General features: G+C 39.7%; 1 protein-coding gene across 3 annotated transcripts in view; it reads right to left on the reverse strand.

Annotated features, from left to right (window-relative positions):
- Positions 1-18,048, reverse strand: part of NAALADL2 (N-acetylated alpha-linked acidic dipeptidase like 2) — a 935,329-nt gene that overhangs the window by 634,472 nt on the left and 282,809 nt on the right. The gene's annotated exons all lie outside the window — the stretch shown is intronic.

Below are 18,048 nucleotides of genomic sequence, written 5' to 3' on the forward strand. Positions count from 1 at the left end.
CCCTGAGCTCAGACTGTGGACCCAGATACCTCAAGGAAGAGTGCCCGGCCAGGCCCAGGCAGGGGCTGGTGCAGAAGTACCAGGGCAGAGTTGCTTCCATATCTCAGAGAAATTTGCAACTGACCCAAGGAGGAAACCTGAGAGGGGAAAGGCTGGGAGGCATGAATTGCCAGCACTTTAGTCACTTGAAAACAGCTCCACTTGGAATGTGAGGCGGTTGTATGTTCAGCTGAGAAGTGAGGGGGCTGAACTCCACCATCGCTGGGCTCCTGTCAGTCCGAGGCCCAAGCGTCCACCACAACAAGGAAAGAACAGAGTAAGGGGCCTGGAGGAAGGGAGGACAATTGAAGAAAACCATGTCTAGACTTTCCCCAGCCCTCTCCTTCTTTCTGCTGCCTACAAGAGCCCCAGGCCTGGACACAGTTCTGTTTCCACCTTCTAGTCCCCTATCCCCCAACCACAGAGGAAAGAAATAAGGAAGGGGTCTGTGCTGCCTTCAGAAAGTATCTATATACCTGATTGGCCAGTTGTCTTCCACAGAGGGAGGCCAGACTGTGGCTTAGGCCTGCTCCCCACAGGGACATCAGTAAGACATCCTGTGAGGGCTCCCAGACTATTAGAGGGGGCAGGCTGGGCTGAGGGATGCCCCCCGAGTGCACAAATTTTTGTGCACTGGGCCTCTACTATTAAAAATAAAAGTATATGGTACTTGGTAGAAAAACTTACGAGAACACAAAATACACACACACACACACACACACACACAATTTTACCTTTGAAGCTCAAGAGAATAACACAGTTGCATGAGGGTAATGTATTCAATGAAGGAAATATTTATGCTTACTCATTTTCAAAATCATTATTAAGAATAAAAAAAACAAGGGCAGAAGCTATTTGGTAGGTGAAGGGGAAAGAAAAAAAAGATTCCTGAATGATTTGCATTGACAAAGCTAATATTAAATGAAATTGCTCTGCCTATATAGCAACTCTATAGAAATACAAGAAGCAAGATACAGTACATCACATAGTCATGAGTAATCAAAAGGATTAGAGAATTTTAAGGTTACTACAGAAGATCATGGTATTCCATGGAGTTATGTAATTAGTGACATGAATTGGCCTCACTCATTGAAATTTAAATAAATGTCTGGGATGGCACCTATTCCCCAAAAAACAAACAAATGAACACCCTCTGCTAGCCTTGGAGAGTTTGGTTTCATAACCTTGCTACAGAAATGGCAGATGGAGGTTTTCCTCCCTACACAGTCTTGGATGACAGTTTGTAGTATCCTGCAGAGAGGTATTAGGATAACTAGGCTAATTAACTACAAGTGGTCTTCAGTCTGTATTCAGTAACCCACTTGTGTGTTATGGTTGCAGATTAAGAGAATTTATAACAAAATTTTCCGTGTATTAGGTATGTCATCCCAGCTGGAATCTAAGATCTCTCACTATGTTTTACGATTATTCTATGTGCTCCACTGTGGATAAAGAACAGAGCTCACCTGACAACTGATTATCCAATTGCCTAATAGCCAGTGGTTGACAAATAAACTCTAATGAAAAAGATACAAACAAGGTTTATATAAAAGGGAGTGGCATCATGCACAGAATTATGTGTATACACAGCTCCAATCCTGGCTGGCAGGAGCTCATGAATTAAAATATCCTGAATGTTTAAAAAAAATCCAAATATAATTAAATATTAAACTTTACAAAATAAACATTGTAATCCTGGCTAGATTCTCATTCTACTATCCTATAAACTAGGATTTCCACTTACCTAGAGTTGAGTCAATAAAGATGAACATCTAAGGCATGTCAGGTAGTGTGACAGGTCCCTATTATTCAAGAAAGGAACACTACACCCAGAGAAACAAATACATAAACAAATAAGTCAAAATATGCAAAATGGGAGAATCAGGGGTGATTGATTCTACAGAGAAACTGAGAAAGGATTTCCCAAGTGACCTCGAAGGTACTTGTGACAAAAGAGAGGAGGGCATTCTGGCAGAGGGAAATCTATAAGCAGGCAGAATAATGAGAATGCATAGTGTGTGGAACCCCTGAAAAGACCAGAGTAGTATGCTGTGGCTAAAGATGCAGCACATGAGCCAGACATTTAGAGAAAAGCTAGGGAAGGTGATCTTGGCCAAAAGGTTTAACGTCTTTGCAACACAGGGTATTCCTTTGTGAAATGTATGTGATAATAATATAAATCTCAATGTGTTGTCATTAGAATTAATTGAGACAGTGAACCTAACACATCCATTGAATGCTGCATGGGTCAGAAGGGACATTTCTAGTATTAGAGAAGGGAGGACTGCCAAAGATCGCTGGAAAGAAATAAAAATTAGTACAATAATGCAGAAGAAATTATATAATTCTGCAAGATATTGTAGAGAAAAGGAAGAGGTTGCATGACATTCATGTACACTCACACACATACATATATAATAGTATATATATATATATATATATATATATATATATATATATATATATTAATCTTAAGGTAACTGCAGTTTTATAAAAATGTGAGATGAAAAAGTTGGTGGTAAATTTTTGAATATTCCACAATTCAACTTATTTAAACATACATTATAAAATACTGCAATTTCCTAGCACTAGTCATTCTTTTTTTTTTTTTTTCCTGTTTGGCTTAAACATCAATAAATTCCTGTTATCTTGACATGATATTATGATATTATTTCTTTAATCACTCAGTTCATGTATTATTGATTAATTTACTTAAACACAGTCCCGCTGTGGCTTTCTAGATTTTTTCCTCTAACTTTAATGACTCAAGTCTCTTTCTCTTAAAGCTTTTTCAAAAATTGAATTACAGAACATAGTTTATGTTGAAGGAAGACTTGACACATAGGAGTTACTACTAAAATGTGAGATCTCTAATTCTGACCTCTAATATGACCATTCAAAGTCACTTCTCTACAAATTACTCAGAAAACAACTGCAGTGATGAGGCAGAGTTTTCATTTCTAGCCTGACAATAGGCATTCCATCACATGTACATCAGCAATTTAACGCTTTTCAAATATCAGACAGAGCCATCAATTAGAATGTAATGCAGATACAGATATTAACTCCTCATTATGATGGATATCTACCTGACATCCTTACTACCACTTTGAACTCATTATGCATTTGTAAATTTTCACTAAATTCTATCTTCCAGGAGAGCAGCATCTGAATCAAAGGTGAATGGAGCCACTTGATGTAACAAAATCCAAGTATTTCAGGAAAATTACCAAGGAAATAAGTATGTGATAACATGTACAATAAAGTATTTTAACTACTTATTAGTTTAAAAATACATATCCACATTTGTTTCAAATTGTCTTGCTTTTAAGGAAAATAGGATAGCTCTTGCAAAAATATAAATCTCTGCCCTCACAGTTTTGTTTCATTTAATCCATCAATCCATCTAAAAATAAAACTGAGTGATAAACTACTAAGCAAATAAAACTTTGATAACATATTCAATTTTGAGTGAGAACAAATTATTCCATAAGTCCCACAAAGAATGTAGCGTTCTTTAAAATACCTATGTCCTGTGAGAATGGTAAAGGACATATCACATTTCTTTTACCAGAACATTTTAATTCCCAACTGTAATGAAAATATTATAAAAAGAAATCTTCAGCAAAATCAGCATGTCTTAAATATCATATATTATGCCATTTGACCATATATTTTCTATTACTGACTCACAAGATTCATTTAATTTATACTGTCATAGTACTTTACAGCTACTCCACATGAGTAATTTAAAAAAAGATTTTGAATCTACCCCATGAATCTTTCTCTAAAAGACAAGTACTTTGGCATAGGGCAGGTCATAGAAACTTGTGGCATTTCTTTAAATAAGAACATCCATAACATCCTTAGAGTCTATATTATGCCACTGGTCTTTTCTATAAAGAGCAATTTTTAGGAAAAGTTGAATATATTCTCCATGTTTTCAACACATCTTATTCATTTAGGTTGGATTCCTTCCCACCCAGACCCACGCCAAGGGCTGAATTGTTTTTGAAATTCAATATACTAAAACATTTACTTTTTATAGAGAATAGTTCCCCCTTATTTACAGAGAGTAGTTCCAAGACACCCCATGGATACTTGAAACCTCAGATAGTATAATACCATATATACATTGAGTGGCTGCCGGGGTCCTGCCCCAGCAGGTCCAGGGGTTCCCCATAGGTGAGGACGGAGTCGGCGAAGAAGGAATGACACGGAGACAGTGTTCAGTTGATCAGCAGCCTAGCCAGGATCTCCAGCCAGGATCTCCAGCCAGGATCTCCAGCCAAGTTCTGGTCTGGATTTCCAGAGAGGTTCTGCTTTGGATCTCCAGCCAGGTTCTGTGTCCATGTTCTCTTGCTAGGTTCTCCAGGTTCTCCAGCCAGGTTCTGTAGCCATGTTCCCTCGCTAGGTTCTTCAGCCAGGTTCTGTCCAGGTTCTCCAGCCAGGTTCAGTCACCAGGTTCTAGTCAGGTTCTTTTGCCAATTTCTGTAGTCAGGTTCAGTCCAGGATCTTTTGTCATGTTCTTTCCAGCGAAGTTCTCCTGTCTGTAGGTTCTGTGTAGGTTCTGTCTTCTAAGTTCTGTGTTCTAAGTTCTGTCTTCTAAGTTCTGACTCTTGCTGTCTTGTTACATCTGTATTTATACCAGTTGATTCAATCCTATCAATCTCTATTACAAAGGTTAGGGCGTTTCTTATCTTCATTCCAGGGAGTAAAGATTATGTAGCTTAAGCATGATTGTTCATAGTTAAAGTGATTAATTACCCGCCTGGCACTTAGTTGAGGGGTTTTATTCCCTCCCTAACTTCAGGGGAAAATCCCTACCTGGGGAAACAACCTTTCTCAGAGAGGAGACCTTGGTTAAAACACATAGTGCCAAGAAGGTGAGCAAACATATTAAGAACAGTATGCCATATATGCCAGGTCCTTTGAAACAGCAAGGATGGACCGGCTCCCGGCAAATTCCCCCTTTTTTATTTTTTAAAAGCAGGCATTAAAAAGAAAAAACCCCAAATGCTCTCTTGTATCCATTTTAAGAGTAGGATTGACGCTTTCCGCTATTACCTGAGTCCTGATCTATCACCCCAGGGAGAGCTTGCCAATCCTGCACTTTCCCAGGGTGGAAAGGCTGCAGTGGGGTTAAGGATAAGGCTCCTTGGGCCTACCTTCTCCCATGCCATTACATTTACCTTTCCTTCCTCAGAAAAGCATGGACATACTTCTTGTATAAAACGTTCTGTCTGACTGGGAGTAACCTTAATTCCTCTGCTAGCAAGCATATGTGTTAAAAGATCAATACAGAGTCTTTTTTCTTTAGGCTCAGTATGGCACATCTTCTCAATCTAAGTTCTGTACTATCCACCTTCTTACCCTACTTATCCTCTATAGGGGGGTCTGCAGTACCCTGGTGGAGTCCTATCCGTCCCGAGTGTGGGGGTTCTCAATGGGGGGGGGGCTTACCTAGGATAATCCTGTTCCAGGGGTTCTCAAAGGTGTGGACGGAGTCGGCGAAGACTATCCACCCTCTTCCTACGGTGGAGTCCTATCCGTCCCGAGTGTGGGGCGCTTACCTAGGGGTCCCTGTTCAGGAGCCAGATGCCGGGGTCCAACCCCAGCAGGTCCAGGGGTCCCCAAAGGTGTGGATGGAGTCGGCGAAGAAGGAATGACACAGAGACAGCGTTCAGTTGATCAGCAGTCTAGCCAGGATCTCTAGCCAGGATCTCCAGCCAAGTTCTGGTCTGGATCTCCAGCGAAGTTCTGCTTAGGATCTCCAGCCAGGTTCTGTGTCCATGTTGTCTTGCTAGCTTCTCCAGCCAGGTTCTCCAGGTTCTCCAGCCAGGTTCTGTAGCCAAGTTCCCTCGCTAGGTTCTCCAGCAAGGTTCTGTCCAGGTTCTCCAGCCAGGTTCAGTTACCAGGTTCTAGTCAGGTTCTCTTGCCAATTTCTGTAGTCAGGTTCAGTCCAGGATCTTTTGCCATGTTCTCTCGCTAGGTTCTGTCTCTAGGTTCTGAGGCCAGTTTCTGTCCAGGATCTTTTGCCATGTTCTCTCCAGCGAAGTTCTTCTGTCTCTAGAGAACGTTCTGTGTAGGTTCTGTGCCTAGGTTCTGTCTCTCTTGGTTCTGTATTCTAAGTTCTGTGTTCTAAGTTCTGTCTTCTAAGTTCTGACTCTTGCTGTCTTGTTACATCTGTATTTATACCAGTTGATTCAATCCTATCAATCTCTATTACAAAGGTTAGGGCGTTTCTTATCTTCATTCCAGGGAGTAAAGATTATGTAGCTTAAGCATGATTGTTCATAGTTAAAGTGATTAATTACCCGCCTGGCACTTAGTTGAGGGGTTTTATTCCCTCCCTAACTTCAGGGGAAAATCCCTACCTGGGGAAACAACCTTTCTCAGAGAGGAGACCTTGGTTAAAACACATAGTGCCAAGAAGGTGAGCAAACATATTAAGAACAGTATGCCATATATGCCAGGTCCTTTGAAACAGCAAGGATGGACCGGCTCCCGGCAAGTGGCCAGATTATTATGACCACCTAACGTTTTTAGGAAAATTAGTCATAATTTTGCGCTGAAGTTGCTAGAGGGCCAGACCATTATAAATAGGGAAGAAGATTGTTTACCATGACAGTAGAAGTGACTTTTTTTTTGAAGATATGGGTAAACAACGTGATTTAACAGCCTTTGAACATGGGATGATTGTTGGCGATTGTAACCATGGAGCGAGTATCAGCAAAACAGCCAAAGGCCTGTTCGAACACCTTTGTTGTCTGCAGTTACCAAGATAAAACGTCTCCAATTCACACAGGAACACAAGGATTGGACAGTCAAGCACTGGAAAAAAGTCATGTGATCCGATGAATCATGTTTCCAGTTGCATCATGCAGATGGCAGAGTGAGAACTTGGCAGAAACAGCATGAAAGCATGCACCCCACATGCATGAGTATAATCCTTCAAGCTGGTGGGGGCAGTGTTATGGTTTGGGGCATGTTCCCCTGGCATGATTTGGGCCCTTTACTTCATGAGGAATAACGTCTGAATAATACAACATACCTAAGTATCGTTGCTGATCAAGTTCATCCTATCATGTTGTTGGCGTATCCCAATGGAGATGGCTTCTTCCAACAAGACAATGCACCATGCCACTGTGCTCATATTGTGCAGGAGTGGTTTTAAGAACATGAGGGAGACTTTACCTTGCTTAGGTGGCCCCCACAATCACCAGATCTCAATCCAATTGGGCATTTGTGAAATGAAGTTAAAAGAGCCATCAGGCAGCTGGTTCCACAACCATCAAATCTCACAGAACTGGACAGTGCTATTCATCAGGCATGATGTCCGATTCCTCACATCACCTTTCAACATCTCGTGGAGTCAATGCCAAGAAGAATCACCGCAATATTGAAGGCAAAAGTAGGCCCAAGGAAGTAACAATGGGGTGGTCATAATAACCTGGCCAATCAGTATATATATCCCACGTTCAAAGGCTGTTAAATCATATTGTTTACCCATATCTTCAGAAAAAAATCACTCTACTGTCGTAGTAAACAACCTGTTTCCCTGTTTATAATGGTCTGGCCCTCTAGCAACTTCAGCACAAAATTATAGCTAGCTTGCCTACAAACGTCAGGTGTTCATAATAATCTGGCCACTCGGTGTGTGCGTGTATATAGTCTTCATTCCTATGATAAAGTTTGATTTATAAATTGCCACAGTAGGAGATTAACAACAACTAATGCTTACAGAATAATTATAACAATATACTGTAATAAAAGATATGTGAATGTCATCTGTCTCTCAAAAATTTAATTTCTGACAAATTTCCCAAAACATTTTCATCCACAAATTTAGTGCCTTTTCCATCTTAACTAAGTACTTATCATTCACTGTGGTCATTACTTTTGCAGTTTTGAGGTACAATGGAAAAACTAGCACAGATTTCTTTTTCCTTCTTCACAATGTCACGAATAGAATATTCATTCTTAATGTGGATTTTAGCAACTTCAGCAGTTTCAATTTTTTTCTTTCCTTAAGTCAAGAACTTTCATAATTTCACTTAAAGGAAGCCGTTGACACCTTCTATTTGGTATATGCAACTTGCTGCATCACTACTCTTGCACTTTGGAGCCATTGCTATGGAAAATAAAGGTTACTTGAACACAAGCACTGCAATGCCAGGACAGTCCATCTGATTACTAGACAGCTACAAAGTGACTAACAGGAGGGGAGCACCTACAGCTTGGGGAGCCTGGACAAAGGGAAGATTCACTCTCAGGAAGGACAAAAACAGACAGCCATCAGATTTCACCACTCCACTCAGAAAGCCACACAGTTTAAAACTCATGAATTGTTTATTTCTGAAATTTTTAATATTTTCAGATCACAGTTGATGACAGGTAAGCAAAACCATGAATAAGGAAAGACTACTTACACTTATCCCTTTATAAGGAAAAAACAGATACTAATTGAACTAAAAGACATTTTTTTTTCTAAGCTATTATAGGCTTAAATCAATAATAAAACTTTGTATTCTTACTGAGCATATAATTCATTTAAAAATAAATTGATACTTTGAATGCCTTTTTCACTATTTTAACTGGGTGAAACAATATAAATTATACAAAAACAAAAGATGAATACTGAAAAAAGCTAACATTTTAATTTGTGAAGTACAATCTCTAGCTGCTGCAGAACAGCCTAACACAATGGATAGCAAATATTTTAGATGGTAAATACATCTTACAAAAAAATTTTAACATGTTATATATTACTAATGCTATTTAAAAATATAATCATAGTACTATTATTTTCTTGCTCAGCAATTATAATAAGGAAGTTTGTTATGTAATAACCTGGTCTTATCAATCTCTAAATTAGTGGACTCTATAGTTAGACTACCTAATTGGAATTCTTGCTCTGCTATAGAATATATACCTGTTATTTAATATCTTTATGATTAGATTCCACATTTGTAAAATGGAAATAATGACATAAATTATTGAAGGTGCTTATAACAGCATCTAACACATTTAATTGATTCACTAATAAAGGATCACTCCAGAATTTTATAGAGGTTAAGAAATCGGAAATATATGGCGCTTACAATTTTATTTTATTTTTTAAAATATATTTTTATTTATTTCAGAGAGGAAGGGAGAGGGAGAAAGAGACAGAGACATTCATGATTAAGAGAGAATCATTGATTGGCTGCCTCTTGAACACCATACACTGGGGATCAAGACTGCAACCCAGTCACATGCCCTGACAGGAATCGAACTGTGAACTCCCAGTTCATAAGTCAATGCTCAACGAGCCATGCCAGACAGGCTGGAGCTTACAGTTTTAAAGTATAGCTTTGAATAAATCAAATTATGACTAGGAGACTTAAGTTTCAGTAACAAGACCTGGAGATAATGGGAAATGCAGTGGTGTACTCAAGCACTTTTAAGAGTGGGAAATATCTATTAATCATTAGCTAAGGTTCAGATAGATAAAAGGAAAGTCTGGCTAATCTATAATAATAAAAGTATAAGATGCTAATTAGACCAGAGAGCTGAACGACCTTCCAGATGTCATTCTGGATGAAGCTGAGGCAGCGGGGGCCAAGGCAGAGGTGGTTAGGGGTGATCAGGCAGGCAGGTGAATGGTTAGGGGTGATCAAGCAGGCAGGTAGAGTGGTTAGGGGCAATGAGGCAGACAGGTGAATGGTTAGGGGTGAGCAGGCAGGCAAGCAGTTAGGAGACAGTGCTCCTGGATTGCAAGAGGATGCAGGCCGGGCTGAGGTAATCCCCGCCCCCGTGCATGAATTTTGTGCACCGGGCCTCTAGTGTTATATACAATGTTATTATTGCATTTGACTTACTACCACCAATTCTATATATTTTTGTTGCAGAGTTCAATTTCTTGTTAGTCTAATTCCAGAAAACAAAACAACAATAACAAAAAAAACCCTTTTCCATAATGCTGAAGAGTTCAGTTTAATAGTTCTAGGAATTAATGATAATTATGAGTTATAAATGTTTGTTGTAGAAAGACATGTTTGTCATAAGTGGTTGACTTGATTTATTGACTATGATGATACCAATAGTATTTTAACTCAAACAGTGTAGATCTTATTAGAATTAGGAATACATCTAAAGACTTTCCTACTAGAACAATTCATTTTATAAGTTAAATAAATAAATGGATCTGGTAGATTAACTTTAAAACAGAAGGCAGGTTCTCAACTTCCTATGACAGTTCTATGATTGAATCTTTATTGTACTATGGGAAAAAATATTCATATAGCATTTCCTAAAGCTTTGAATGTCAACTCATTTGCTGGTTTGAGCAGATTGATTTGAGGCAAATGCTTTCTTAGAAATGTCAGTGCATCATCGAAAGGTATTCATTATGCACCTTCGTGCACGGTACTTTAGATGCTGTACCAGTGAACTATATGAATGCCCAGAGGAATTTTTAAATCTAAATTTGACTATTTCTTATAGCCTAAAAAGGGTTGACATACATTTTTCAGTATGAACCTAGTTTGTACAAATAAAGCCCATATTTGTGGAATCCATTTCTGTTGTTGAAAGCTTTAATGGCCTCAATTTGAAAGCAGGGCAAAAGATAAAACTATAAAAACAGTAATTCAGAAGACTCTATTCCCTGACTTAATTTTCCTGTATAATGAGATTTTTTTCCATCTGGTTTTGTGAAATGGCCCTGGCAATTGCTATAGTGTCTGTAAATGCATTAAGACTTTCTTATTTAATTGCAATGCTGTGTGTCAACTGCATACAAGAAATGACAATAATTATTTGTTGTTCATGCTTCACTAATTGAAATTAGAGTGTATATAAAGTAAAGGGAACCTATTATTTGTGTTTCATTTTTAGAAAAAATTAGACAAAGCCTACTCTTAAATTCAATAGCACATTGAATTTAGCAGATAATAAAGTTGGAGAGTATAAAACTCACTTTACTCTGGGGCCTGAGTTACCTTGATTCTAAATGATATGTAAAAGGGTACCCTTATAGCATGCCAAATTAATGAGCTATAAATTGCAAAATGCAGTCAAAAACCATTTGAGGGAAAATTATTTGATGAAATCCAGCAGGTTTGTGTAAATTTGTTTTATATTGCTTGCATATGTATGACCACCTGGCCAGTTCCCTGAGTGGGCCGCCTTTCTTTAGGTACCTGTGTGCAATTGCAATTACTGTGTATAACGCACTCTAAGTGAATCGTTAATTGGGCCCACCTGGGTTCCTGTATTTATGGTAATGTTTTTCAGTATTAGATGATGTATTTTAATTTATGATTTGGAAAACAGAATAATTAATTTAAATGAACTAAAACAATAGAGTATACTCTGTGTTTCCTCATCAGGTAGTTTGAACATTTAGTTTTGTTCAGAGTATGTATCATTCAAGTTGAAGTCTCCCCAACATCTACTTTGGGATGTGCAAACAGGTCCGGTTCCTGCATGGACTCCTTTCCTGGTCCTTTTGGTGTTTTGATTCTACCTAGATCCTAGAATATCTCTCTTTTTTGGGGGGTGGGGAGGGTGTGTGGTCATCATTTCCATTTATAGTAAAATTGGTAGAAGTACTATATTTATCTACTTCTACAATTATTTACATCCTTTCCACCTTCAGAGTATCTGAAGTGGTTTACGTTAGAAATGCACACACACGAGATAAATGAAACCACAAAAAAAAAATAAAATAAAATAAAGAAGAGCAGAGTAGGAAACAATTCTGATAGTGCAGAAAAAGGAAGCCACTGTAACTGAGTTTTCATGCCGTTCTGGTCTTCCCTGCAGTCAAGGCAAAGACAGGCATCTGCAGGGTCTTCTCAAATCCCATCAGCCTTCGGCTGATCTCACTTGCTTATGTATAAGGCTCTTAGTCTCAGCTGAAGAGTTTGCCTTTAATTCTATTTTTTCTAAGTTATCTTTCTTTGTAGTCCCAGATTTCCATGTTGGGAAGAAACTTTCCTCTATCCAGTCAGAGAAATGTATGAGTCTCCCTTATTATTTCTTACACTGAGATTTGGACACATAAAAGTAACAGCACTCCCATGCTATGTTATCCAGAATTACATGCTAATAGATAATTTATTGAGCCCTTAAAATGAGGCAGGATCCACTATAATGCGTGGGCTTTACTTACGTTATGTTACATCTATATATATAAAAGCTTAAGCGACTGGTTGACCCTTTGACTATTCGACCATTTGACCAGTTGACTGATCGCTATGATGCACACGGAGCACCAGGGGGCAGACGTTCAACACAGGAGCTGCCCCCTGGTGGTCAGTGCGCTCCCACAGCCAGAGCACTGCTCAGCTGACTGACTGGTACAGGGCTCATGGCTGGCCGCTGTGCCCGGAGACTGCGGCAGAGCAGCAGCGACCCTACGGAGTGGCAAGCGCAGCAGGGCTGGGATGAGCAGGAGTGGCAGGCAGTGCTGGACTGCTGGTTTCAGCCTGATCCCTACAGGCCACACCGAGGGACCCCATCAGTGCATGAATTCGTGCACTGGGCCTCTAGTAATCAAATAATCTTACTAGTATTATTCCCATTTTACAGATGAGGTATCTGAGGCTTACAGGTTAAGCCATTTCCCTGAGTTTTCACAGCTAGTAAGTGCAAGCCGCTGGAGTATCACAACTGACCTGTCAAATTCCCAAACCTATTCTTTTAAAAATTATAACCCTCAGACTCTTTAAAAGTCCCCAAGCTGGCAGGATGTTAACAAATTCAGAGATCTTATTGGCTTATTTATCCCCAGTTATATGTCACAAATGTGACCACAAGCACTGGAAGTCTCTGCCTTTCAATCTGAAAGTCCCTATCTTGAAGCTTAGATGTCTAAGGGCTGCTCTGACTCCAGGACCTCGGGGACCCTGTTGTTTGCTCTCCACAGAGTCCTGGCAGGCATCACTGCTGCCCAGCACTGTGGTGTGGAATAAGGGCGAATTGCTTCCAAGAACATTGCTGTGAGGAAAAGACCACAGCCTCTACTTTGGATCTCTTCTTAGCAACACTGGCAACATTCCTCTTTCCTCCCACTGCTAAGGGGACAAACAACAAAACAACTCTGCTTAGAACTTGAAAGCGACTGTTCACATTCAACCTGCTTCTGACCTGTCTTCAGCTATAAAAACCCTTTGGTCCATCCTGTTCTACTCCCTACTATGTGTGGTTTACTCCGGCCTGAGAGGGCTTTGAGGGCGTCAAGAGTTAACACATCAATACAAACACCACTTGGCTCTTTGAGAGCTGTCTGCCAGGAGAAACCTCTTAGCTTAGTAGAGACACTGCAATTTTCCATCCTTTCAGCCCGCATGAATGATCTTAAATTGCTGCTTTTTCACTATGGCGTTTGGATTTCCAGGAATAGATGAAGCTTTTATCTACTAAGCACTCCATCTTTCACATTTTTCAAAGGTCCGTTATTAGTTACTTTTTAAATATCTTTATGCTTTGTAGTATCAACAGGTTTCTACAAACTGGAGGGGCTTTATTCTAAAATTCACATCACTGTGTTTACTAAAACACTAACACAGGAAGACTATTGCAGGCCCAGAGCGGTAACCCAATGAATGCAACGGATCTCTGTTTTTCAGCTTACAAAATCCCCGTTTTCATAAATCCCCATTTGACTTTAGAGTGTTATTACAGAGAAGTGTTGATATATCATGATACTGACATTAACTGGTGGGAAGGAAAGCAGCCCAGAAGTACATGTTGGTACAATATGTTTATGCTCATTCAGAATTTAGTCAGGAAGAATATATGTATCACAGGAACCACCTCAATTTTACACTGGGCAAAAGGTCCAAAGGTAAGATCAAAATGTTAAAAATTTACCATTCAAACTGTTAGGCCATGAGCTGAAGAAAATTAGAATTGGTAATTTAACTCAAAAGACAAAGAAATTCATTATAGTTAATAGTATGATATGCTCCTTATAAGACAATATATATATTTAATATAGATAGATAGATAGACAGATAGATAGATAGACTTAATTTGGGGGCTAAAACTTAGTGTAAGTGAATTATTATGTTTTCCTAAATAATAGGAATATATTAATGGTAAGAAAACTAAGAATTGTGCACCTTCCTATTGAAAACTGATGACAAAATCAAGATTGCAATACTATTAAGAATTATCTCAAGCAACAACAAAAAAGAGAAACAAATTGGCCAAGATTTTGCTATTCGTTCTTACTTTTAAATGCCATATTAAAAATATTCATATATTTGAAGCTAAACAAAAATGTTCTTCTAGGCTCCCTGCTGATACAAAAATGAAATTATGTCTAAAAATAAAAGTGACAAACCATTATTTTGAAGTAGGGAATTCAAGTTATTTCCATAAGTGACCTTTCCTTATGTATGATAGTGCTAGAAACTGTTAACCTTTTCAATAAAAGAGAATGTATTAAATAAGAAAAACAGGATGAAAATACTATAGCAATATATTACATTTGTATGACAGTTTGACATTAAGACATTAAATTTTATTAAAAATTTACATACATGCATATTAATAGTTTTGGGTAAATTCAAGCAACTAAACAATTTACCAAAAGCTAGACTGGGTAATGCTTATGTCATTTATATTTTATTTATGACCAGGAATATTATAAAAAATGAAAGACCTCCAATGGCACATAAAAGTAGTGCTGACATGAAATTAAATGTCAGGCAAAAGGCAAGAAAATGCAATATTCACAAAGACATTAAATGCAAAACATTTAATAGAACTTTTATATAATTGACACCATTGAAAGGTAGTTTATAATAATACATTCAAAATGTTTAAATTCACCTATCATTTCAATTTTAATGTCAAATATTATTACTTTACCCACATGAATTTTAGTTTCATTTCTCATTTATTTTTTTTCTTCCCATAATACATTCTTTATCTTATCTTTATATTTTTGGTCTCACTTCACGCTTTCCCATTATTTCATTTTTACTTTTCTACTCTATTTCATTATTGATGTCTCATAAATTCATTGAAAAAAAAACTGGCTAAAAGCATCCATTTCATATATACATATATATGAAATGAATGCTATATCTTAAACTGTAAGGAATCAGTGGATTTTTAAAATTTGAAATGACCTAATGACCAAACCAAGGATTATGTTTGCCCATTCCAAATATGACAAATCTTGAGTCTTCAAAATAATAGTAAAATTCAACTTATCCTTAACCTGCTGCTGTGAGTTCTCTTCTCTGGCACGCTGTATGAAGAACTAAAGACCATTCTCCCTAACATTTCTACAAAGGCTCCCTTCAGCTATTGTGACCAGTGAGATGTTTCATTCCAATCATCTTCTACAACTATCACCTGTATATAGTCCCCAAACAAAATATATACATCTCAGTCATACCTTAGAAACCAAAGCACTCTTTTACTTTCCTTCCTTTATTATTATTTCCAATCCTGGGAAGTGTGGAATACTCTCATGGTTTCCTGGGTAATTTAAAGCACTTGAAAGCCCAACATAACAGAAATATTATATAGTTTCCACTTGAAAAGGAGCATATCTTTAATGATATAGAAAACCAAAATTAAGGAAATAAGAACATAAGTTGCAACACAAGTTTTAAATAATAGATAACCTTGGCTCATTGAATTGAGTTAAAGTGTATAGTATTAGGGAAAAATAGCACATTTATGTACCACTATGTGCCCTCTGCTTATGTCAATTTATTTAATCATGGAAACAACACCGTCAAGTTACTATTTTGTCCTCCTGGTTTTATAGAGAAGGGCAAAGAAGAGAGAGTGGAAGCCCTTGCTCTAGATCACACAGGGTTTAAATCCACACAGTGTGGATCCAGAATTTGTGTTGTTATCCAGTCTGCTGTGTTGAGGAAAACTAAGAAAACTATCACATGACAGCATATTTTCAATTCCTCCAAAGATAGAGATTATATATATATATATATATCCTATCTAATAAAAGAGAAACATGGTAATTGGCCGTACGTCGACTACCCTTCCCATTGGTTAATCAGGGTGATATGCAAATTAACTGTCAGCCAAGATGGCGGCCAGCAGCCAGACAGCTTGAAGCAAACATGAGGCCTGTTTGCTTCAGTGACAGAGGATTCCAACATTCCCCACCTGCTGCTGCTGGCCTCTGAGCTTGCAGTTTGAAACATTGTTATAAATATAGAAGCTAAACAAAACCCCAGAAACCTGCTTTCAGCCAGCTGGGATCTCAGAGCTGGTGTTGAAACAGTGTTTCGATTATAGAACCCAAACAAACCAGATACCTGCTTTCAGGAGCGGAGGCCTAAGAGCTGGAGCCAAGCCTCAGAGCTAAAGCTGGCCCAGAATAAAAAAAGAAAAAAAGGAGCAGTTGGGAGCTTCAGTCACCTGCCAGCCTGAAAACAGCCCTCAGCCCCTCACCCAAACTGGCCAGGCACCCCAGTGGGGACCCCCACCCTGAAGGGTGTGTGACCAGCTGCAAACAGCCATCATCCCCTCACCCAGGCTGGCCAGGCACCCCAGTGGGGACCCCCACCCTGATCCAGGACACCCTTCAGGGGAAACCAGCCAGCCCCCACCCATGCACCAGGCCTCTATCCTATATAGCAAAAGGGTAATATGCCTCCCAGCACCGGGATCAGCAGAGCCACGAGGCCTCCTGGCACCAGGATCAGCGTGACGGGGGGCGGGGGGGTGCCCAAACAACCTGATCGCCCTGCAGCTCTGTGTGTGACAGGGAGCAGGGCCACAACCTCCCTATCCGCCCTGCTCTGTTTGTGACAGGGGAAGGCGCCCCAACCCCTTGATCACCCCTGCTCTGTGCCTTTTAGGGGGAAGCTCCCCAAACCCTGATCGCCCTGCGGCTCTGTGTGTGACAGGGTGTGGTGCCCCAACCCCCTGATCAGCCCTGCCCTGTGGGTGATAGAGGGCGGTGCCCCAACTCCCCTATCGGCCCTACTCTGTGCGTGACAGGGTGGAGCTCCCCAACCACCTGATCGAACCTGCTCTGTGCGTGACAGGGTATAGAGCCCCAACCCCCCTGATGGGCCCTGCTCTGTGAGTGACTGGGGGCAGCACCCCAACTCCCTGATTGGCCCTGCTCTGTGCGTGACAGGGGGTGGCACCGCAACCTCCCCATCAACCCTGCCTTGAGTGTGACAGGGGGCGGTGCCCCAACGCCCCAATCGGCCCTACCCTTAGTGTGACTGAGGGTGGCCTCGCAACCTCCCGATCTGCCCTGCTCTGTGCATGACAGGGGGTGGCGCCCCAACTCCCCAATCGGCCCTGTTCTGAGCCCAACCAGGGGCTGCACCTAGGGATTGGGCCTGCCCTCTGCCACCCGGGAGCAGGCCTAAGCCAGCAGGTTGTTATCTCCCAAGGGGTCCCAGACTGCGAGAGGGCACAGGCCGGGCTGCGGGACCCCCCCTCCCGAGAGCACAAATTTTTGTGCACCGGGCCTCTAGTATATATATATTTATATATGATTTTCCCACAATAAATGAATTTTTCTGTAATCTCTATCCCTATGTAGCTTCCTTAGAGTCTTTTAGAGGAAAAGGGAGCAGAAGTGAATACCTCACACATTCACACATAGATATAAGCCGCTACTCTCTAGCCTCAATAAACTCCTTTGTGACTTCCTCAAATATACTTTACATCCAGCCTGATAGCTACTGGCTGCCTGTTTGTAATTTTAAACATTTTTTAATTTTTAATTTTCAATAGAATTTTTCTCTTTGGTCTGCTCCCAAGAATTATTATTCATATTTTTATTAACCACAATTGCTTACAATACTTCTTTGCCCATGCAAATGTTTGTTGGACTAACAAATTTTGACAATCTCTTAATAATTAACAATGTCGAAGATGGTGGCATAGGTAAACACCGGAAATTGCTGCCTCGCACAATTACTTCAAAAATACAACTTAAAGACAAAACGGACATCATCTAGAAGCACAGGAAGGCTGGCTGAGTGGAAATTCTACTACTAGAAGGAA

Source organism: Myotis myotis, unplaced genomic scaffold (assembly GCF_014108235.1).
Source record: "Myotis myotis isolate mMyoMyo1 unplaced genomic scaffold, mMyoMyo1.p scaffold_m19_p_2, whole genome shotgun sequence".
Classification (NCBI taxonomy): domain Eukaryota; kingdom Metazoa; phylum Chordata; class Mammalia; order Chiroptera; family Vespertilionidae; genus Myotis; species Myotis myotis.